At 44.2% G+C, this 24,038-nt stretch overlaps 1 protein-coding gene across 4 annotated transcripts in view; it reads right to left on the bottom strand.

The window, feature by feature from the left end:
* Positions 1 to 8,111, bottom strand: part of STRBP (spermatid perinuclear RNA binding protein) — a 69,228-nt gene extending 61,117 nt beyond the window's left edge. For all 4 annotated transcript variants that reach the window (XM_090023051.1, XM_090023052.1, XM_090023053.1 and 1 more), the window contains exon 1: positions 7,996 to 8,111. The gene's annotated coding sequence lies outside the window, so the exon portion shown is untranslated. The remainder of the gene's footprint in view (positions 1 to 7,995) is intronic.
* Positions 8,112 to 24,038: the final 15,927 nt, after the last annotated feature.

Here is a 24,038-nt window from a genome sequence, read left to right as displayed (position 1 = left end):
TGATGAATCTTTGTGATTAAAAACAGTCCAATTTAAAAAAAAAAAAAACTGGGAGAGGGTCCAGCCCCTCTTCCCAGAATGCCATAGTGTGTCATGTCTACAGGCAAATGAGCTCTCCTCCAGCAATTTTCCTTCGAATTTTGCAGGCAGGAGGCAGGCAGAAGCTCTACTTGGAAGAAAGCAGCTCCAGGAGCAAAGGCAGAGACTTCCAGTCATTGCAAGAAAGTAGATTTCCCTTGCTGTGTGTTGGCAGGCTGTTGGCCCACTCCGCTGCTTCCCCTCCTCACCTCTGCTTCAGTCAATATTCAACTCCTCCTCCTCTTGCCCCTTCTCACCTTGTTCCCACCCTCCTCCGTCCCCTCCACCTTCACTTCTCCTTCCATTTGGCTATTCCCTTCCTTATTACACCTGTCAGCTCCACTACCACTGTTCTGGCAGGCTAACTAACATATTTGCTACCATCACACTTCACTCTGCTGGCACGTTCTGCCCTTTCACCCCCTGCTTCCTTAGGCTCCAAGCTCTTCAGGGCAAGGACCACCTGCTGCTGAGTTCATACAGTGGTGCCCCAGGCTTGGCTGCCACTGCCATAATAAACATGATTATTAATAATATGCAAGATACAGCCAAGCCCAGTGACCTTTCAGTCTATTTTGCAGGGCATCTGCAGTTGTACTTTTAAGGCAAGCAGAGAAATTCTCAGCAAAGAAAGTTATTTTACATCCTGGCCCCTTCACAATGGCTTGACATCAACTCATTTTTTGTCTTGGGAAAGCCTCAAGTCAGCTGGGAGATCCTGCTAACTGCACAATGGTGCCAATTATTCCCTGCTCCCCTGACGTTCTCCTTAGCAGCACCTCCACCTACCCACTGCAGCTGAAGTCACTGAACACACAAACGGGCTATGGGAGTTTCATCATATAACACTTCCTTGACAAAAGATTCAGCATCACCAAGACTTATGCCTGGCCTCCAGAATGGCACAGCAGTTCTGTGAATGCACAGTTGAGAGGGGGTCCCTTCTGAGCTGAAACAGGTACTCTGGGCTGCGCTGGCAGATGTCGCTATTGCAGCTTCCTGTTACGGGTGGACTGCTGTCATGACACGGCTAGTGTCAGACCACTAAAAAAAATGCTTGGAAGCTTCTGAACAAGGACCAAAATGCAGGCATCCTACAGCACAACTCTAGGGAAGCAACAGACCCATCCACAGCATGGAAGCATTCACGTCAGAATCCACATCCAATGGTATATGTTACCGTGCACATACACAGCCAGGTTTTGAACCAGGTATTTTAAACTGCTGCATGATATATAAGGGAGTTTCTTCTTGAAATACACATCAGCAAAGCACTCAGGCCACAGGAGTGGTTGTTATAAATCCCCTTTGCAAGGGGGTTTTAATAACTCTGCTATCCTACTGTGTTCTTGCTGAAACTTGGCAATAAGTACAAGCTCCTGGCTGGGACCAAGAAGTTAAAATCATTTTGCTTGTTTGTTTTGGGGTTTGTTTTTTTTTCCTTCTTCCTTTTCTTTCTGGAAGAGACAGAAAGTCTCCAGTTTCACATTCTTCAATGGTCTAGAAAAATAAAAGATTAGCGATATAGATTGCTGACCTTTGGGAACGCTCAGAACTGCAGAGCGGTCCTAGAGTTCCAGAAGCATAATATTGAGCACACATAATCCAATGCATCAATCACCATCTGAAATCTAATATATCAGGAACCTTCCAAAGCTGCACTCTGCAAACTGGTTTGTTTAAAAATAGTTCTGTATTAAACAAAGAAAAGGAGGCAAAATACTGAAGGCTACCTCCACACAAGCAGATCAGGGTTACAGCTTCTTCTGCTTCACAAACCCTACTCCAGGGTGATGTAGGGACTGGGAAATAACCAGTGTCCCAAAGGACTAGGATGTCAGGGAGAACAGGCTGCAGGAGGACAGCCAACTTGCACAGGCGTGACTGACAAGGAAAAGAAGGCAGGGAAACATCAGCATGTTTCTTGTTCCGGCTTCCACAGACTCAAAACGTCCCGTCTTCAAAAGGAGATGGTAACACTTGCTTCTTTTGTGGGAATTTATTTATTTATGCATTTATTGAGCTACAGAGAGCAGTCCCAGGTTTTCCAGAATTTGATTCTAGCCAAAGGTAAAACTGCTGCTTTTACTGCTGACAGTACCAGAGTGCCAGAAGTCTTCTACTTTGCCTTTGGGCTGGGTATCAGGAGCCCTTTCCTTACACTAATTTTGACAACTGTGTTCTCACCCTTATGTCTCATGCACCTGCAGAAGCTGCAGAGTTGTGTACAGATGGGGGTTCAAAGCAAATCAAGCTACTTTATTTTTGGAAATGACTAACTTCACCCCAAAAATAAAGCCGCAAGCAATCTGGCCTTCTTCCTGCATTTGTTTTGTGGCTTTTGCCATATTTACCTACTCACAAGTACTACTGATACTTAAAACTTACACTTACATGACAGGCAGACCGCAACAATGGCATTCCGTGTTGTACAGGGGAAACTGAGGTCTGAAAAAAATTACGACACGCAGCAAAGTTGGAGTAGGATCTAAATCTGTTTAGCCCCTTTTACAGCTTCACCATGAGACCAGTCCAAAATGGATAAAGCTCTTCCTTTTTCACAAAATCGCAGGCTTTTGCTTCTGGTTGTTTTTTTTTTAACCTTAACAGGGAGGTGAAGCTACCCTACTAAAGCTGTCTTTGTCCTTATTCCTGATTTTTGAAGCAGTGGTCATAACCTAGCTTGACAGTCACATGAAGTAAACATTACTACCTAGATGAGCAGAGTGCCATAACCTGGAGATCCGGTTATCACGCAGAAGCAATGCTGCCTTTCAAGTTGTGCTACACCTGTGCGTGCAGACTCACCTGAGTCTCCTAAAAGCAGTCAGCCATGACATCTGGCTAGAAAAACAAGCTAAACAGCTGTCTGCTCAGGTGTGGACAGCACAGCTGAAGAAACAAAACACAGCCAGCCCATTTGTTAAGTCCAATTACCTTGGTGCCAAGACAGGAGATCATGAGGTATTACAACACAGCATATCTGTGCAGTCAGGCACTCTTAGCTGTCCCAATGCAGGCTAAGCATGGACTACTGAAAAACAAGCATCCATCAGGAAGAATTTTTCCTCTTCTCTTTTGCTCGATTTACCCTATTGGGTAAGAGCAAAGGATCTGGGAGCAGAGGTGGAGGATGAAAACAAAAGCAGTAATTTTTCATTCAATCTTCATACCTTGTGTCTTTATGAAATTACTTCAGTAGAAATTGAAGATGATGACAATAGTGAGAAAATTGCTAGGGTCCTTCCTAATGGAGATCCCACTTCACTCCCTAGCTGTCTTGCCATTTGAGCTGATGCTGCTTTGGCATGAGGGAAGAGGAGCGGCTGGCAATCCAACCCAAGGTGGAAAAACTTGATGTCTGATGCCTCTCTAAAGCCAGCCCTCCCTAGCTTCACACTGCATAATAGCCACAGAATTTACTACCCTAAGGAATTACACGCTGCTCAATTTTGGGGTCCCAAGCATCCCTCCATTCCCCTATAGGCCTCCATGGGTCTCCCTTCCACCCCACTATTTCAGAGGTCCCCTGCAACTTCCACAAACCTCCCTTGGCCCCATCCCCTCCAGCCAGGTGTCTCCCAGAGCCCTCCTCTCATACCAGGGTCTCCCTCCCCCCACCCCAAACTAGGAGTTTAAAACTTACCGTATTACAAAGAGGCCAGCAGAAAGATCCCTTCCAGGCAAACATACACTTTCCCTAGCTCAGCTGACAGCCGTGTTGCATGTCAAAAGAAAAAGCAAGATCCTGTAACCCAAGGAAGATACCTGCACCTGCTCATGAATGGGTGAACAGCCAACTTGCCTTTCTGCCGTCTCCGTACTGAGCAAACACTGCAGGACAGATGTCCCCACTCAAAATTCTGCATCCACTGCACAAATATTGAAGCCTGGTAGATCTGCCTCATGCCACAACTGGAAAAACTAGATGTGCAGGTTGTGTCTCATAGGTCTCTCCACTCCCTGTCCCCAACCCGATCACAAGGAAGCTAGAGAAGCACTCCCCATTATCAATACCCTGGCTAGGCCTGGGCTATTAGCTGCACATAAGCCACTGCTGTTTAAGTCTGAGTCCAAGGGCCAGTTAAACATGAACACACATTGTTCAGTACTTTGAGACTGATAAAGACCAGAACACAGGAGCCAGGCATCACCATTAGCTTCGAAGGCTGATGTGCACACATTCAAAGACCCAGTGCTGCTCACTTGGACTACAGAAGGGTTACAGAGTTGGGTCCCCAAGCCCTGCTCCGCAGACTGCAACATGAACACAACCTCGGCTTTGTTCCAGGGAGGGAGCCCCCACAGAACGCTTTGCTAGAGTTAAGAGCTGCACAATTTTCTTGTAAACTGAAGTGAACCCTGTCCTCCCTGATACACAAGAACTGCTTTGTGTTCTTCCACCCCGAGAGGCAGCACCTCCCTGGCCCAGCAACATATTTAGTACAGCAGTCCAGTGTCATGCACAGCAAATGGAAAAAGAACTCTAAGTCGAGGTTTAATGCTATTTTGCACATGCAAATTTGCCTGCAATCTCCTTCACTGACACCAGGAAGAAGCACCTGAATGTAACATCCTGGCCTGCAGTCCTCTGCTGGGTTTTATACATCTCATCCTCCTTCTTACATAACAGAGGAGACAACATCCAAGCAAAAGGTTAAGTTTGCTGAACCGGTTAAATAATTTACACAGGCAACACGTTGGCTGTTTTAGGAATAAGAAAAACAGAACAACCCCAAATCCTACAGCCAGCAATATAAACTCTGCAGGGGCAGACCTCTTACACCGCCTCACTGACCTAGAAACACCCTGGGATTTATTGCAACCTGCCGCAGAGTGCTCTTGCTCTCCGAGTGGAAACAGACTGTGGAACATTAGAGTTGCAGGGGATGCGATTTTATTACTGGTGTAATCAATCGTACCAATTTGGGTCGTCTTAACTGGAGAATTAGCTACAGTGAACACCACCTCTGTGAGCACTGGCATATCCCAGTGTCAGATAAGGATGATCACAAAGCATTAGGTTGATATATGTATGTATGTAAAAACAAGACCAAAGATGCTCCTCCTGGAAAAGAGTCCTCCCCAGAAACCCTAAGGATGAGAAGGGAAAAATCTTTTCAACCCAAATTGCCCATTTCTTCTGCCATACAGGACTATTCCTAATAGTGCATTGGCAGTTTCTCACTCTATGAGCTCATTTACTGTTAAGTCAAATGTCAAGTTGAGCTTGAGCCATTATTCCTTTCTGTACTAACCTTCAGGAAGTTCCAAGTCTAACATTTAATGGATTTTGTTTTCTAAAATTTCACAGAATTCAGTGCCCTCTCACAATTACCCAACAGCAACTTAATCTTCCTCCCACAAAGATTTTTAAATCCACTTAGAATTGATTTTATTGAAAAATTAAGTAAATGTGGAATACAAAACTTGCAACATTAAATCTTAATTTACTGTGGTAGCTAATTATTGGGATACACAATTCTAATTATTTGTAAGCATACTATTTAGAGTAGTTTTCCCCTATGTACATTACACATGGTGGAGAAAGCCCCTGTAAGAAAAGCTTTGTACTACTGGTACACAAACATCATGCCAGATAAATTAGAGCCTAGTAAAACAGCATATCATTTGCATTTTGTTATGTCAATCACAAGCAGCATCTTGAGGCTCTTTAAGACTAGTATGCCAAACCACAATGTAAAAAAACCAAAACAAAACAAGAAACTTCTAAATCATCCCCTGCAGAGGGAATAGTTAATTCTCAACAATTCCAGTAATCTTCTTAAACAAACAGCCAACTAGATTTTTCACAAAGTCTCCTAGAATTAACCCTCTTTGGTATCACTTTACTGCCCAAGTTACTCACCAAACTACAGAAAATACAACGTCAAGTTTTGCGTCATTAGAGAACATCAATGAAGTGAAAGATTAAGTCACAAGATGCAGGAGTCCACGTTCTTTATTACACTGCAAAAAAATCAATCAGAAGATGAAAAAGAGGCCAGTGCCTTGGCAGCCCCTGGGTGTCATGAGTGGAACCCACGTACGGGATCAGGCGCAGAACAGGCCATAGCATAAGTGTTCATGGTGCAGTCCTGTCAGATTCCAGCACACCTGCAAATCCTGCTAAATACCTTGTCACAAAGACTAGGAAAGGCAGACACAGAATTCCTGCTTTCAGACTAGCAGAGCCAGAGGCCAAGAGGGTCACAGCTGAAGCTCAGGAAGGACAATCAGAATCACTTGGCCCTGCACTTTATGTACCTCCCAGTGGCAGGAATGCAACACACTTTCTTCCAACCCCTCACACACGTATTACAGCTGGTAGCAGTGCTAGTGTAGATGGCTGTCCTAGGCAAGGTAAAAACACCAGCACCGTGCTGATATTTCCATTCCAATTGTTACTGCCTCCAGCAGGAAGTTACAGAAAGGCTGGCATTGATGGTACACGGAGCAAAAACAGAACGTAAGCTAATCCAGCATGACTGAGAAAGATCCAGCCTTCTTGCAGCCAGTTTTCATTCCCTGGCTCTTGGGACACAGTACACAACAATAAGGTAGATCGGGAACAAAATTATATCCAGACATGCAAAGGTTGAGCAGTTCAGAGCCGCTCTAGCTCAGCTATGTCATAGGTCAGGAGTCCCCCTGCCCTGGTGTTAAAGGGACATCAGCCTGACATCTGTCAGTTTCAAAACAACCCCAAAGAAAGGGGCACGCGAATGCAGGCAGGAGAAGCGTGGCCTGCCTGGGTCCCTGTGCTGACTTCCCAGCTTTACACCCTCTAGCAAAGACTTCCTTTCCCAACACAACGGGGTCCTACTTCTGCAACTCTAGGAACAGCCAAATTCATCTCCAGACGCCTCTCCTGCCAATTGTCCGTTCTTCCTTCGGTGCTAGCACTGCTATTTTGATGTGGATAGCCTGTAACCTCAAGGATGGCAAGTCCTTTATTTCCCACTCCACAGGTCAGCTTATTTGATCTTCTCTAGTCTTCGTAATCATCCAGTAAGAAGCCAGCGATAGAGTTGTTCCTAATCCCCCCCCCCCGATCTTTCCCGCACTTCACCCACAGCTGTTTTCACAAAGCCTTCTGTACTACGTGAGGTTTCCTATATTTTTCCCAGCCAAAGAGATTCTGAGAACCTCACTCACTTCCGTTTAACCCTCTTTACTTAGCCTGAAAAGGGGAGAGAAGAGAGGTCACTGCTAAGGCAAGGGACATTTTATTTTTGGAAGACACGAGCTGTCCCCGAAACGACCCGAGAGCGATAGCCCTCCACCTGCCTGCCGGGCCCCGCTCGGACCAGCACAGCAGAGAGGAGGAGACGCAACCCGGCGAAGCTCAGCTCCATTTCTTAACAGGCGCCTCGAAGAGCACGTTTGCCCCCAGCATTTAACTGGGCAATCCCCCCTCAACCTTCGTGCAGCCCGCTTTCACCCCCCAGCTCGTGGGATGCAGCACGCAGCGAGAAGGTACATCAGGTACCGGAGTGAATCCAGAAATGCAGCTCGGGGCCACGCTAACTCACAAAACGGGCTCTCCCTCGCCAGGTCCAAGTTCAGGCGCGGCGGGCTTTTATTTCATTTTGCTTCTTCGCAGCAGGGGAAAAGCCTGGACGAGGGGCTCCGACCCGAAATGGCTTCGTGTTGTGTGTCGGGGACCCGGGGGGGGGGGGGTCAGATGCCCTCCGTGGGCGCAAACCCCCCGCAGGTGACCTGCCAGCCGTCTCCTCCGGCCTCCCCTCAGGCCTCAGCGGAGGGGGGGAACCCCCCAGAGTGACGCCCCCCGCACTAGGCCCTGGGGCCCGTGCGGCTGCCCAGACCCGGGATGAAGTGGGGTGGGGAGGTCATCGCCCCCCCCGCCGCAGGATGGGGATGGGGATGGGGTGGGGGTGGGGCCCCCGCGCTTACCCGCCGGCCGCCGCCGCCCCCGGCCCGACTCCGTGCCCCCGCGCGCGGCTCCTCGGGCTCCGCAGCGGCGAGCGGGGCGGCGGCACGTGACCGCGCCCCGCGCCCCCATAGGCTGCGGCTGCCGGGCAACGCGGGCCCGCCCCCCCGCACCTGAGCGCGCTAGCCCGCAAATTGCGTAACGGCCGCCCCACTCTGCGCAGCTGGCGTAAAAAGGAAAAAAAAAAAAAACCCCGCCGCTTTTCCCTACCTGACACTGTAGCTCCCGACGCAAAGTGCGTAATTGCGCACGCTACCTGCGCGAGGGCTTACGGAGTCCCCGCACCTGCCTTCTTACGTAGAGTGCGTAGCGGCTGCTTTCCCCCCCCCCCCGCTCTCACGTACGCCCTTTCCGTACCTGAGGGAGCCTTTTGTACGCCATCTCCGTGGCCTCCGTGCGGCCTTCCCGCGACTCCTGGAGCCGGGGCCTTGAAGAGCAGCCGCACGGGTACGGGTCCCGCCGGGTGCGAGGGCTGGGGCTGGGTATCTTACAGGGAAAGGGTCCCAGGGCAGGCCTGTGGCACCCCGGGGGGGTGGCCTTACGCATGGCTGCCCCCCCCCCCATTTCCAGGCCTGGTTACCTGGGATGCCAACCCCAAACCTCATACAGTGCTGCCAGCCCACACGGTAAGTGTCGTGTGCTGCAGATGGAGGGATGGTCACGCGTGGTGGCAAGCACGGCCCATGGGCTTGTCCGTGTGGTAAGCCAAGGTTGCGCCGGACAACTGGGCAAACCTGTCCAGCATCCGAACTGTGCTGGGTTGAAGCCACACTCCTGGGTACAGCGCGACAGACGTGACGCCCTCGCCTCGATTTCTCCACTCCTCCGAAAAATCCTGCCTGGGCCTGTGCACCAAAGGTGTCGCGCAAGCACCGTGATCTGGGACAATTGATGGTGGACGCCGAAACGAATCCAAGCCAAAATAACAAACAGGCATAGGTCGTGGTAAAAATAGGGGCAACCCTTGTCAAAGCATTATTCCTACTCCTAAAATGAACATGATCAAATATAAATACAGTGAGGGCCAACCCTTGTAAAAGCATTGTTCCTACTCCTAAAATGAACGCGATCAAATACAGTGATCGATCAAGTCATCAACCTGTGAAAAGGTTGTATGTAGGTCTATCATTGACGCGATGAAAAATATCGCAATGAGATTTATCAGTTATATCAATAGTAAGGGGTATTTGTCTCTAATTGCTTCAGCATTATAAGCAAAACCTGCAAGATGGTTTACTAAATATTAATCCGTTTGCTGGAGAAGCTGTATTAATTTTTCTGTGCTTGAGAAATATGTCAGTTTCTGTAAGAAGAGTGATAGATACTTTCTTCTTATGTCATTGTATAAAGGACCTTCTAAAACGTTATGGATAGTATCTTCCAAAACTCCTAGACAAGCTGGAGACCAGCTGGACAAAGCGCTGTCACGGGAGCACCTGGAACTAAATCAGAAGCTGCCATACGAACACAGTCAAATCTAATGGGTCAGTGTTGCCTTGCGGGGATGGGAAATAAGGGTGTACCCGTTTTAGTTTCAACTTCTAAACTGAATTGGAAAGAAGAATGAGACTCAGACACGTTCCTGGAAACTTCTGCTTTCAAAGAAGATAAATGTGTATGTGTTGGGGCGGGGGGAACCATAAGTTAACTTCTAAGTATACCAATGTGGCCTGTCTTGTCTGTTTCTGTCTCCTGGATGGTTAGATCCTCAGGGTCAGGACGGTCTATTTTTAAGTATTTCATAGGTTTTATATGGTGATGATCACATCGTTGGAATCTAACCAATTATACATAAAAGCAGCGCACAAATCTATGGTGGTCATGCAGACAGAGAGGACCAGTGAAATACTTCCGGGAGATTTTGGTTGCTTACACAGATGTTTATTAAGGCAACAAATGCAGAATTATTCTGTAAAAATGTACGTGCCCAAAATTTACAGCAGTACAAGAAGATTGTTTGCTACGTGGTTCTTAGAAGTAAACAAACTCAAACATTGTTTGGGAGAAGTCCTTGGAAAAAGCCAAATATCGCAAATAAGACATAGCTGAATGTGTTCAGTGACCCTAACACATTGATGAACACATTCAATGATGATTTAAAAATAGGGTTCCAAAGTAGCAATTTTATTTAAAAAAAAATTAAATGCGTTTCTTCTGTTTCATTGGAATTGACTGTCTTCTGGTGAATACATTGAGAGGAACAGGAGGAAGTTAGGACCAGAATGACAGCGAGAGCCAGAAGATCCAAGAATGTAAATAGGGGGCGGGAGGTGGCTTGTAAAAATCAGAAAAATTTGGGAATGTTAGACAAATAATTAGGAAGTAGTATTAGCCTGTGTGTAGTGTTTCATAATATTTGAGTCCTATATAGACATTAACTTATTCTTGTGGTACTCCTGTAAAGTAGATAAAGATTACCGTCCGTGTTTTACAGTTGTGGAAATAGGAATAAAAAGGAGACCTTGGAAGGAGTTCACTTTTAGCTAAGATGGGCACTCAGGATTTTCTGGCTCCTGGCTTTGTGCTCCGATAATGCTCTTTTAAATGAGGTTGGAGAAATAAAAAGTTTGGTACATTTGGCAGCGGGGCGAGAGACCCTATAAGTCCTTAACAATGCAAATATCCAAACAAGATTGGTTTCTCTTCATTTTTCTTCAGCTGAACAAAGAACCAGTCACTATCTAGTAGGGAAAAAAAATTGTCTGTCTAGAAACGATACATACAACTTTGTTGAGAGTCTGCAGTTTTTGTGATTTTGCTTATTTCATTAGTGTAACAGAATGCATCAGAAAGACTAGCTATGCTCAAATCCTACGCGCGTCTTAATGTATCTATTTGGAAGTTAGTGTGACTGTTCACACGAGCAAGACAATCTGTGGGGTTCAGTGCAAGGAGCTGGTTTTAGTAGTGCGATACAGAAAAATTATTCTATATATTGCATGTACTTAATATATTGCAATATTAAGTAAAAGGTAGAGACAAGGCAGCAGCTGGTGTATGTGACCAATATGTGAAAGCAATTTTCATGAGGACAAGATAACAACAAAAAAGGAGAGGTGGGTGAAAAGAGGTTTTATAAAGAATTGTCGATTGTCACTGATTTTATGTTTGGAGGTGATGAACCAGACAGTGAAATTTGCAGTGAGGCAGCCCTAAGGGATCGTGTACTTCAATGATACACCAACAACTACAAATACTACAGTGAAGACTAAATAGCTATTAGCTGTAATAAAAGGGGGGGCAAATAGTGTGCAAGGATGAATTGTAACCCATCAAATATCAAGTTCTCGGCATTGTGTACAGACAATTGGGAATGTTCAAACAGAGCTTGGGGAAAGAGGCATTTTTTTTCCTTTTTCTAGCTAAAAAAGAAAAACCTTATTTATTAAACTGATCCATTGTCTGGTGACCCAGTTCTTCACAGATTCTAAATTGTGCCTTCAGACACATGAACACATTTCCTACTAGAGTTAATGGGGTTTATCCGTATGTATCTGCAGGCACAGTCTTGTCCAGAATTTGGATTAAAGTGCTAGAAGTAAAATTGCGGACAGGGACCCTTTCAGAAAAATTATAAAGCATGTAAGCACTGCCAGGTCATTCACGAAGACCGGAAAATAGCAGAAAGTCAAAGGACAGGAAAAGGAGCTTTCGGCTTGTCATCTTCTTAAATCCAGGCTCTAATTTAAAAAAAAATACTGAAGCATGCTAATAGTGTCACTGCAATTAATGTAACTTCACTGGGACTACCTGTGTGTTTAGTTGGCAGTCTGATTAAGTAACTTCCTTAATGGGGGTCTGCATTTAGATGATAAGCCTGAGTGCTGCTACACAAATACAAAGCGCTTTGAAGGAAATGTCAAAGTATGTAGTTTCGGTCATTAAAAGTTGATAGGAGGGACACAATCTAGAAAACAGTGTCTGAAACAGCTTTTCTAGGTTTTGATTTTTTTAAGTTATAGTACAGCAAAATTAGTTTATAGGAAAAAACGTCACCAGGTAAGGAGAGGGGAGGAAGAAAGCAAGTGCAGATGGAAAGAGAAAAATGTGGAAAGTACATGAGTCAGATGTCATCTGATTTACATAGGAAAAAAAACCCCATAGGGAGCAGGATGTGAAAAAGTCAATAACTGTAAGTTTTGAAATAAAGGATTATAATATAAGCAGTCAGAACAGGAAAGTAGGTGGGCAGTGGATGAAAGCTGCACCCAGAAAGGGAGAATATAAAAAAACAACAACCTGAGAACAGTCACCCCACAGAGCAGTAGAAATGAAAGGAACTAAAATACAACTGCAAGACTATTTAAATAAAAAGAGAAATATTTGACCATTTGTCATTGCTACTGATGGGGAGAGAGAGAGCAGCTGGGATTTGGCAAAAAGATTGGGCCTGAGCTCTGTATCTTTGGTTGTATCTTTTCTAGAGGGTGTGGAGAGGGGAGACCAGGAAAATGGGAAACAGGTGAGGAATGTTTTGAATTTCTCAGAGCTAAAATACTGCCTTGTTTAAATCCTCTCTCACAGTTAAAATACTGCTCTGTTTAAATCCTTTCTTGTCTTTTATGAATGTTACTATCCACTGAATTGTGGGCCCACTCATGGGTCTTACCTATGTCTTAGGCCAAATTCAGATCCACCCATGTATCCTCACATAAAACTCTTACGCTCTCACACCATCCAAGTGAAGGGTTGTTTGTTTGGGTTTTTTACTTGCTTATTTTTTAAGGCGACTTGTGACCAGTGTATTTTGTAGTGTGGATGTTAGAGCTTAGGCAGGGAGCTTCATTGCCATCTCACAGTGGTCTGGGCTTGTATGTCCCAGCCCTCCTACCTGCTTGCTTCCCATTTGCCTTCTCTGCATCAGAGGGTAGTTTGCTGGTCAGCTTTAACCCTTTGTGTCATTCTGAGTGTGCTCCATTTTCATTCAGCCTAGAGCTGCTAGCTGGATGACCTATCGTGTGACTGCAGCAGGGGTCATGACTTTGGGAGAAGCATCCCAAATCTGCGCTGGTATGAAAGTATCTTGCAGAGGCTGGAGAGGCAGGGGCTTGGAGACCAAACAGACAACTGCCTAGGGCACCTTCTGCAAGGCAAAGGAGAGCACTCATACATCTGGCAGCACCCTGTGCACCTGCCTCTACTACAAGTGGCTTCTGGATGTTTGCCACCACCTTGCAGGCAGGACTCTCAGTCCTGCATGACAGACTGAGCTACAATAATAGACTGATAAAAGTCAAAAGAGACGGAGGGGATGGAATCACGAGAGCAGATCACAGTGCTGGAACAGGCCCCGGAGCAGGCGGCATGGGCCGTATTCCAGCAATCTCTTCAGGGCTGGACTGGAAAAGAAGCAACTCTACAGCCACTGGTATGGCCAGGTAAGTAGGAGGGATTTTCAGGTCATTTTAATAATGCAGTTATTATGGAGGCTGTTACCTGCAGTGAAATGGCTTGAGCTGCCTTTGAAGGCAGACGTTAATGCCATCTTCTCTCCCCAGTCTCCTCCCCGTCACACACCTTTTCTTCCACTGCTGTGTGTGACCAAGAATAGGTTCTAACATGGGGGAACTTAAGCATGTAAGTAGTGAGTCATTCTTACCACGTTTGCAGTGATTAGTGAAGAATTCTTTACAAGGTTAGCAAATATGAGTGCATATTTCAGCATATGGTGAGCTCTTTCTAATGCTGGCAGGCTGATACAGAGTTATATCGTTACTGGTATTAAAATGTTTTCCCAGACAGCCTGGATTCTAAGCCTCAGTGTCTGTATTAAGTGGGAAAAATCCCTAATATATGGCAGTACATAGCCTTCTGGTCCTGTTTGTTCATGACGTTATTCAGGTGGATGAGGACAAGTAGAAAAATAGTTCTGCTGTTAGCAAGACTCTTCCTAGTTCTGAATCCTGTTAATGTTACCTCACACTTTCTCCCACTCCTTCTTGGTTCTACTTGGCTACAGATTCTCATGTAGGAGAAATCGGTGACGCTCCTGGGCAACACTGACTTTCCAGCTGTCGCCCCTGTAGTTTACAAGACATCTCTATGCTTTGATACCCTGTGTACATAGATGGCCTCTCCAGCAGTAACAGTCTCTAAGGCCTCCCTAATCTGAAATTGTTTGAGTTAGGACTAATTGCATGAGCCCTTCCCTACCCCCTCCCCCAAACTAGGTATGAAAGTAGGTTGTTCGGTTTAAATATACAATGTTTACCATGAGATGTTATCAGCCTGTGAGCTGGCAACATGCCTGGCAGAGGCTCTTAAACAGGCATGTATATAAAAGTAGAATAAAGGTACACTAAACCAATGATGTTATCAAGCTGTGGCATTAACATAATGCAGACTGTAAAATGAGGGATTTCTTTTTTCTTTCTGTGGGTGAAAAATAATGCGCTCTTTTATTTCTATGGCAGAACCTTCCAACTCCTGTGACAAGACAGCCTTGCAAGACTCTTGGTGAGAAATTTGGAACCGTTGAGGTAAAAGGATGATGTTCAGGGATGAGTTGCTGTGTGAAATGCATAGCAACTTTGGTCAGAACACCTGGACTGCCAGGACAGGAAGGATGATAAATGCTGAAAGGGAGGAGATGATTATCAAGTAGTATCTTGAGCACAACTAAGTTGGGGAGGGAGCAAAACCAAGAGCACTTTGAATAACTGCTCATCCTGATGGCCACCAGACTGCAGTGTTCAGTTCCAGCATTTATAGCCTCTCCTCCACACCATCATGTCCTGCAGCCATTGTGTACATTAGGGTTTGGGTGGACTGTGAATCACTCTATGAACTAGAATAGGCAGATCTTTCCCATGTATTCTGCCCTGTGCATCCCATACAGCTGGAAATAAAGACAGCCAGCGCATTTCTGCCAGGGAGAGTTAGTGTCTCTGTCTATGCAGGGTGCGGTTTAATGGTGGTATATGCAGCTGGGATGCCTGCAGTGGATTTCACAATGAGTTTGGGGTTTTTTATTTGTTAATAAATTGGTTTGGTCACAAAATATCTTGCCATGAAGTCTTTGGAAAAAGGAGGCAAAGTCAGGAAGTTGTAGCCAAAAGTCTCAATCAAACAGAGAAGTCTCTAAAGGCTTGTCTACACTGGGAGCCCATGAAAAGTTAAGGCAAGTTAGCTGAAAATGTAAATGCAATGCATGTATGTGAGAGTATGTTTAATACCCTAAAACCCTTAGGGTGCAGTATAAGGTCAATTCACACATAAATGAGAATTTCCACATAGGGTTTTAACACGTTAACTTACTGTATCAGTTTCACACCTTGTCATAACTCCCCTAAGTGACTCTAGGTAGACAAGGCCTTATAATTGCAAATTTGCAAATAAAGTGGTATATGAATGGCAATAGTACACATATCACATTGCCCTTCTGCATCTCACCTTGTGATGCAAGAATAGTGATGCAGAAAGAATCCCTTGTGGTCCCAGTCCCAGTAATGACAGCTGCATTGTCTGGTTGCCTCACTGGACTAGCAGTTTCCCAAACCCACTCCAGGCAAAATCTCGACCTTATCCTTGCAGATGTCATGCAGGATGCAGCAGGGATCAATGATGCAGATGGCAATGTCCCCGTCAGCTTCCAAATGGTCTTCTCAGCCTATCAAACATACACTGTACCATAGTCCTACGGTTGCTAAGTATGTAATAAAGTCTTCCTCTGCCAGGTGGTCTTATTACAAGTCATAGCGGTAAGTAGGATCCCTGGCCTAAAATAAGAATGGACCTACATCCCCCATCAATAAAGTGGTAAGGTCCCTGCATGTGTAAACAGATATTTGCCCAATCTTCTCTGCACATGTTGTTGTGTACCTTGCTACTAACCCCAAGTGAATTTTCATGAGCTGCCTTTGTGGTCAGCCTGCAGAACAGTGGAGTGGCTTCCTCTTTGGTTTACCTAGTCTTGTGCTCCCTGGTGCAGGATTCTATGAACACACGGGTGCAACCAATGGCCCCAGAACTGTTTGGGAAGCCCTGTTAAATGCAGCTGCTTTTCCAAGCGTAATAGTTGCATCTGCCCCCATGCACAGACCACAGTGTTAATTTCCTTGCACATTGCCATTAATACAGCACAATGAACTGGACAACAATGAATGGCTTAGGCACAGACCTGTAACATTTTTGGGTAGCCAGCTTTCAAATGGTAATGCCAACCCAAATTTGGACCAGTGATGTCCCTTATACCATGTGTCCTTTCAGTGAAGGCTAAGGTAAGTTATTTATACAACTTCATGGAGGCCTGTATTCTAAATTCTAGAGCCACTGCTGGTTGTTCCTGGTCTGCATGATGACATGATGGCTCCACTCTATATTATTTATTCTGCCCCAGAAGTATTGGTCTGCGTATGAGGAATCTGAAGTCATTGTAGCCCCATTTTGTCAAGTCAACATCCAGCATGAAAGAACTTTGAGACCTTTTGATGTCTTCAGAGGGTCAAACTCATGCTGATATTCCTTTCACAGTCTTCTACATCTTTTAACCATGTCCTGCTTAAGTAACAACTCACCCACAGGCAGAAATAGCTCATCTAGTGCTTCTGGAGGCACCATGAAGAATGGACAGAAGCAAGGAGTTTGCAGTGCTGCACATGCCTTGGTTATGTCAATGATCTAAGAACCATTCTGCACAGACAATTTGGATCATAACTTAATGCAGATCAATTCCTAGACTTGCTTGAGTTAGCAGATAGCTAAGTGTTGCTAGTTTGCCAAGAGACCTCAGATACAATCCCAGAAATGCTAGAACAGACCCCAGGTAACTGGAGCACCAGTGCTGACATCAGCACAAGGCATGAGTTATGTTTAGCTTGCTAGTGTAGGCTTTGCAGGCAAGTTTTGCAAGTCCAGTGCCTGAACCCAAGTTCACTTTGTACTGCTGTCTTGCCCAAGGACTCTTCTGTGATCAGGCTGTTTTGTTGGGTCATGTTTCCTAAAATGAGGACCCTTCCATTAAGATTCCTCAGCCAGTGAAACTTGAGTGATATTTATTCTGAGGGTCTGTTCCCATCCTTATTTGTTATTCCCAAGAACCTGTGCTGGACGGACTGTCTTCCAAGCAGATACTTCTCCAAGTCTGAAGTGCAGCTCTTCTGCACATGGGAGTGCTGCTGCCCTTTTACCTGTGTTTTAAAAATGGCAAAATGAGGCACAGAAGTGGATTGGCTTGCCTTGAGTCACACAGCAATCTCTTAATGTAGTGGAATGTTCAACTAATAATTGCAATTTTGCATTTGCTGTGAATGTAAACTAGGACTGTCATGTTAACGTCATGTTAGCTGTTTGTGATTAACTTGGATGGATGAGGCATCCTTTTCTGCATTGAAGATCAGATCCTCACCTGGTACAAGTGAAACCAGTAAGCATTAACCTCTTGTAAGTTAGATGTAGTATATAGAGGCAAACTTAGCATTTAGGAATGTGGTACTTCCTGCTTCTGAGAGCTAGCGTCAGGTCATGCTGTCTTGTTTTGCTCCATGAACTCAACTACAAGGCTTTTCTGGTGGGAAAATCAGTCGATGTGTTCTGTGGTCAGACCCTAGATTTGAGGGTCTGGGTGTTGGCAGCAAGAGAATGACATCCTGGATCTCATTTTCCAAAGTTGTTTGAACACTCTGGACTTCAGGGCTTTGTACTATGACTGGTCCACTCAAGATTCTTGCTTTGGGGAGGGACAGTTAGATTAGGTGGTTTACACCTTATTATTTATAAAGCACTAAAAAGTTTGCAACTACGAGTGCTTTAGAGAACAAGCACAAAGCAAAAATATTTAAGTTACAAACTGTTCTTCTAAAAAAGCAATCTGGATTCAATATGGAAAATCTAAGATACCCTTAATTACAGCTGTGCTGCCAGGCTTGTCTCTGATATAACCCAATTTCATCCCACTCTGCCACCTGTTTGCCTCTGTCAAAAAGAAATGTGAGTTGCTGAGCACGTGGAGGAGAGAAGTGTCTTTGCTGAACAATTGGTTATTTGGATGCCTCATTTTTCAGGGCCTGTGTCCTGGGTTACTTTAATCATACAGATACATTTTTAAAGTTTGACTGTTTCATTGTGTATTGTCCTTATTTTTAGAAGTGAAGTATTTTGATAGGGGTGCACTGAGCACTGTAAACATGCTTATTAATGGGGATGCCTGCACCATTAAACCTTATTCCTTCAAAGCCTGAGATCAGAAGGATTCTCTGAACTACTGTTTAGTGTCTTTCTTCCCTAATCAACAAGCATGATTAGGGAAATGGGAGAGCTTGTTCACAAGTTACTGGTTTTATTAGCAGAGCTTTCTTGGGTGTGCCAAGCTGCCTCTTTCCTCTCTTTATACAAGTTTTGTCAGTCCTTGTTTTGTTTCTGCCAAGGGGATCTGCAGAATAACATGAAGCAGAGAGTTCAACTCTTCCAACTAAAAGAGCTAGAGAACTGAGGATATTATTAAACTATTAACCTTCAGTGAAAATTGGGTGGAAATGAGTAATAGTAGCTAGGCCCTGACAGACCATCTGGGATCTCCAGATCCTTACCACATCTCCTTTCCAATCTGGGGAAACGGGGCATTGATGTACCATCTGTCCATTAATGTTTCCCTCTTCCTGTCAGTGGAAACTGGAAATTTGCTGTGTTGATATCACTCTGGGGGTATTTGAGGAGTGACTTGGGAATCATAGGCATCTCTCCTCAAGCTGTCTGCATAGGGAAAAGCAACAGAGAGAAGATGCCAAATTGGAAGGCAAGTCTGCTTAGCCTGAGGCCATTCAAAGCCTTTGGCAATATCTTGTAGATGGTTACTGCTCTGCCACCATCCCTCAGTTAACAGATGAGCATCTTGTTCTGGTTCCAGAGGTGTGAATTTGAGTCTCCCTTTAGGTTTTTGCTAAAGACTGTCCTTGGTTGACCCAGCTGTAAATTGGGCAGCTCATCATTTGGGTTGCAGAGTCTAAGCTGACCAGGTGTGATGCTGCCACTGCTCTCACTGGTGTGCTGTTGGCTTCACAACCTGGAGTGCCTTCTCACATGGGTCTCATGGACCTCTAGGCTTGGGTGGACCATTGCTTTTTTTTCTTTTAACTCTATTTAAGTTTTGTATCATGCTCAAAACTGACTCCCAGTTTACAAGTCTCTCGTGTCTGAGGCCCTTTCTAAGTAAGATGATGGTGACAGAAACTGCTGTATAACTGTCTATAAACATCCAGAGAAAGGCTGGACTGAATGGATAGCACTTGAATAGAGGCTGGGTGGTACAGAAGTGCCTGTGAAGGGCCTGCTTCCTGGTTTCTGTAAGTGTTTTATATTGTAGTGCAGCTTAAAGTAAATGATTTCATTTTTGCAATCATGGGGACCTTGAATAATTTACACTTGGGGTTGGCAGCTGACCACTTTGTCTCAACAGGAGTGTAAATAAAAATGGTCAGTGTTTACCAGACTAGCAAGGCAAGGCTGCTGGTGAACTAACCAGAAACCTGTCTATCATGTCCATCTTGGGAACAAGAAAGTTTATGTGGGGAGGTGGGAAGACTTGCATGTGCATGGGACAAGTAGTGGAAGTTATTTGGGAATAGTTGTGTCCTTATTGAAGAACTGATTATTCATTCTTCTAGGGAGGGATGTGAGTAGGTCACAGAAAGTGAAATGGGTGGTTGGTAGAGGTATTAGTACATGCTGTGGAGTGATGTATTAGCTTTTCTCCTCTCCTTTTCCAAAATGAAAACAACTTGGGTGGTCTCTTTATTGGTAACCCACAGCATAACTACACAGGAGTATGATTTGCTGAAAAAGCGTCCCTGGAATAGAGAAGGGGGCTTCCTGGTCAAGACTGAAAACAAAATATCCCTGTTCACATGTGCCTCTGTACTGCACCCACATTTTTCTAAATGCTTTTGGCTCATCTCTAATGTTTATGCTGCTTTCAAAAATAAACCCAGCTTCCCTCCCTGCGGGTGTTGCATGTAACATCAACAGTGAATAGGCTTTTTCATCCCTAAATGTTCATTTTCTCTGTTTTCAATCTGTTTCTGGTACAAGAAGTTTTTGTTTTCACTGATTTATTTGTTTTAACTGCGTGTCCCTTACGTCCTCATGTCCCTTTCCAGTCCACAGCCTTTTTCAATAGAAGCAAGAGCTGAGTGTTTATCAGTGACCCTGGTACCTGGAATTTGAGCCAGGGCTTGGGAGGGGCAACTCACAGTCAAGTCAGAGGAAAGAAGTTCTTTTGCTTGGATCCTTTTGGTCAATGGAAGGTGGACAGTTATTAGGGTAAATATTTTTTAAAAATACCTTGAACCACGGGGAGCAAATTTCTTTCTTCGTTGTAGGTCTCATCGGGTGTAACAGTCTTGCCATGTTGAGAAACCTGCTTTCAACTCGGAAGCATCTTGACACTGTCACCCAGCAGTGCACGCACAACTGACTAGTGCTTGAAAAAATGTTCTCAGATCATAAACTTGGGGTGAAAAGCCAGCTCTGTTGAAGTCAATGAGATTTTTGTCACTGACTTCAAAGGAACCAGGATTGCATATGTATAATACTGCTGCTGATTCTGAATCTATTGTTTGCAATTGAGTTAATAAAATACAGTCCTGACTTCACCTGTGAACATTGCAGTACTGTTATAGCCATTTTTAATTTAATTTAATTTAATTTAATTTTTTTTGGAAAAACTGTGTTGTAACTAGTTTCTCCCATATAGTCAGAATAAATGACATTGGTGGGCTCTTTGAGTTTTTCGGAGAGAGAGGATACCAATTAAAAATCCAAGTAGGGAATAAAATAACAGAAGATTACTGTTTTTTTCCTCCAAAATCCTCTTCTGTTGGCATCAATGAGATTCAACCCCTTGTGGGACTAGTCCGAACACTTTTGACAGTATATATGAACTATTGTGATTTTTAACGAAATGTATGTATGAAACCTCAAGGGTACACACAGAAATTAAATCTTGCACCATTTTTTACCATGCATACATATCGTATGCATATTTGGTCATGTTATTAGTAAAATGTGCACATGTGTGCATAGCTAGAAATGCTTTGTTCTCTATCGTGTTCTTTCCTGTGTGCTTTGGAGGCTGCAGGACTCCCCTTTCTTCTGCAGGAGGTTGAATGGTTTTTATTAACCAGCTGAATAACTCCTGTTGAGCTGCATTGTTATCCTTTCTTGCCTGCATGATCATAGCGGTGCTTTTGCACTTCTGCCTCCTGTGCCTGTGCCTGTGCCTTGATATGCAGCTTTCCTCTCATTTAACTCAACTAATACATGTAAAAAGCATATTAAATACGGATGATGAGAGAGTTACGACTTTTTATTTATCTCATTTTGCTATTTGATGACCTAAATGTTTTCAGCTCTTCTAATTACTTATTTAAGGCCTATTGATTTCTCAGGTTTCTTCTGGGAGGCCTTACGGATTAGTATGTCACACAAATAGCATTATAGCTGCCTACGAATTAAGGCAAGCAGACAGAATGCTGTAACATTGCAATAACCAGGCAGAAGGCTTATTTTAGCCTGACTTCATGTGCAATATTTATGTACTGATTTAAATACTAAAGAGCTAGTATTCACGCAGCATCCAGCAGCTGCATCTTAAACCTGGAACATCTCCTGGTGTTTCTACACAGATTTTGTACAGGCTTTCAGCTTGGCAGCGTGAGCATTAGCGTGCTGTATTAAGGAGCATATGTCCCTGTCCCAATGAAAGAAGTGAAAGAAAAGTCATAATGTTGGATGTTGTTTTGTTTCTTCATGATCTGTCCTGCTACAGTCATAGCTCTGCTGTACGTCTCAAGTGCTGTGGTTTGGTCCTCGATCAGCTTCAGCATATGCCACTTCTCTGTAGAAGAGCTGAGTTCGATTGCAATGTCAGTCACCAGATACAGAGAACCTTACATGGGCCTTGGGAAATCTCAATAAAGTGCTTCTTAGGGCAACGTTACTCAGGCTGAGTGTTAAAGCATTTTCACTGCTGAGGAGCCAAGAACTATTATTAAGAGCCTTTCTGGACACCAGAGGTGAGTGGTTAATTGTGCCTTTCCATAGAACAGTGAAACTCATTTGGTTAAGTAGGGACTGTGGGTAGCTGAAATGAAAAAGAGCTCACGCTGCCCCTTTTGGGGAGATATGGAACGTGTGCTTCCAAATTCTGTCTGGAAAGATGGATGAAGTTACAACTTGCAGACTTCTACTAGGGCCTGTATTAGTCAAGCTAGCACTTCTAGGTCAATGTAATCTTTACAACTGTGTGTATGACAGGGGCAGATAAACCTAATAGCTTAATATAGTCAGGTGTTATGTCTTCAAAATCTTGTCCAGAAGAAGAAAGCTGTGTCCATAGGCTTCCAAAAAGCAAGGTACCTTCCCTCCCCTGCCTTAAACTTTGCAAGTTTCTTCACTTTTTTCTTGACAATTCCATTCTTTTTTGTGTATGAAAGGTGCTGGGCAGACAGTCCCAGGCAACAGTGGGCTTCAACAAGATCCAAAAATGCAGAATCTAAATTATGTTATTCCCAATTGCCTAAAAGGCTCTACAGTAGAGAGTGATCTTCCACACACAGGAAATTATGGGAATACCTGTACACTGCCTGAGTCCATTTTCAGTATATCAGTAGGAGTCGCACAGTATTGGTAAACTAGACCATCCCTCTTTGAAGTGTCAAGAAGACAATGTATTGGCATGTTTGCTTGTGGAACAGGTCACTGGAAACCAAGGTTACAGGGTCCTAGTCACAGCTCTGTCACTGATTTTTGGTATATGGTCTTGGGTTTCCCCTCTCTGTAAAACAGGAATACTACTGAATACACAGAGCATTTGTACAGATCATCAATTGATGTTTGTAAAGCTTCTTTGCTAAGAGATGCCAGAGCTGTCCAAATTATCATTAGGGCAGAGTAATAATAGCTCTAGGATTTCAGTGCTATTAAAGCAAACCATGCTCTATATCAAACCTGTGTTTCTGTGTTTAAAAACTCGGTCTTCCTTCCTTTCTTCAGGAGTGTTTTCCTGTCAGGCAAAAGTATTTGCTTAGTCAAGCACAGGTTGGAAATGCCTGGTGTCTTGATAGCACCCACATGAGAGTGACATTGTGTTTCATCCTCCTTTGTTAATAAAGATCCAGGATATTTCTTCTGATATTCAGCAAAGGTTCCTTTTCACAAATTGACATTTAACTTTAAGTTGAATATTTTCCCCCAAGGTCCAATAAACAGTAAATTGGGACTTGAAAAGAACAAGTACTATTTTCAAAGGCTAGCTTCCTATTCAGAATTTTTCTTGGTTTGTCGAGGGGTGGGGGCTACTGTGTAAGGGTTCCATAGCAGGTATGACTGAAACCAGGGCAATGCATTCATAGCAGAAAATACTCATGGAATTGGAGCTTGATGTTACACAAAATGATGCTGTTACTAAATGACTAAAATTTCAAATATGGAACAAGAACGAGAGAGATTTTCTCCCGATTCCAGCTCTGCTGCATTTTGCATCTTGCAGTCAGTAACCAACCTGCACACCAGCACTCCCACAGGATGACGATCTTCCAGGCTTCTTCTGTTGCCTGTACCCTGAAGCACAGCTGCTCTTCCCATGGGATATGCAGAATGCAGTCAACACTACTTCTCTTTTCTGCAGTCACTAATTGATGTCTGACTTGGTGACTTCCAGCAAGGTCACAGAGCTGGCAGCTCCAAAAAGAAAATGTCCTACTGAAAATTTAAAGGGAAACAGCAGGGACATTTTAAATTGTGTCATGCTAATTTTTTTCCTTTAAAAAATCTGCCAGTATGTTTAGCTGTAAGGTCTCCCTTTTTACTTCTGCAGTAACCCATGATTTAGAAACCATCCTGATGTTAGCAAGAATACAGAAGTTTGTCTGCCTGTCAGAGTCTTCCCCTCTGGGTTTATGTGGAATCCACTATTTTGCAGTACTGTATTCTCCATATATTCTCCATATTGTTTCCTCTCCTCCATTTTAATAGGGTGTCAACATTTCTCATTTTAGTTCAAATCTCATAA

This window comes from Crocodylus siamensis, chromosome 11 (genome assembly GCF_052110815.1).
Source record: "Crocodylus siamensis isolate JL-2025a chromosome 11, ASM5211081v1, whole genome shotgun sequence".
Taxonomy (NCBI): Eukaryota; Metazoa; Chordata; order Crocodylia; family Crocodylidae; genus Crocodylus; species Crocodylus siamensis.
The sequence above is the reverse complement of the archived record's forward strand: the minus strand, read 5'-3'. Positions and strand labels throughout refer to the sequence as shown.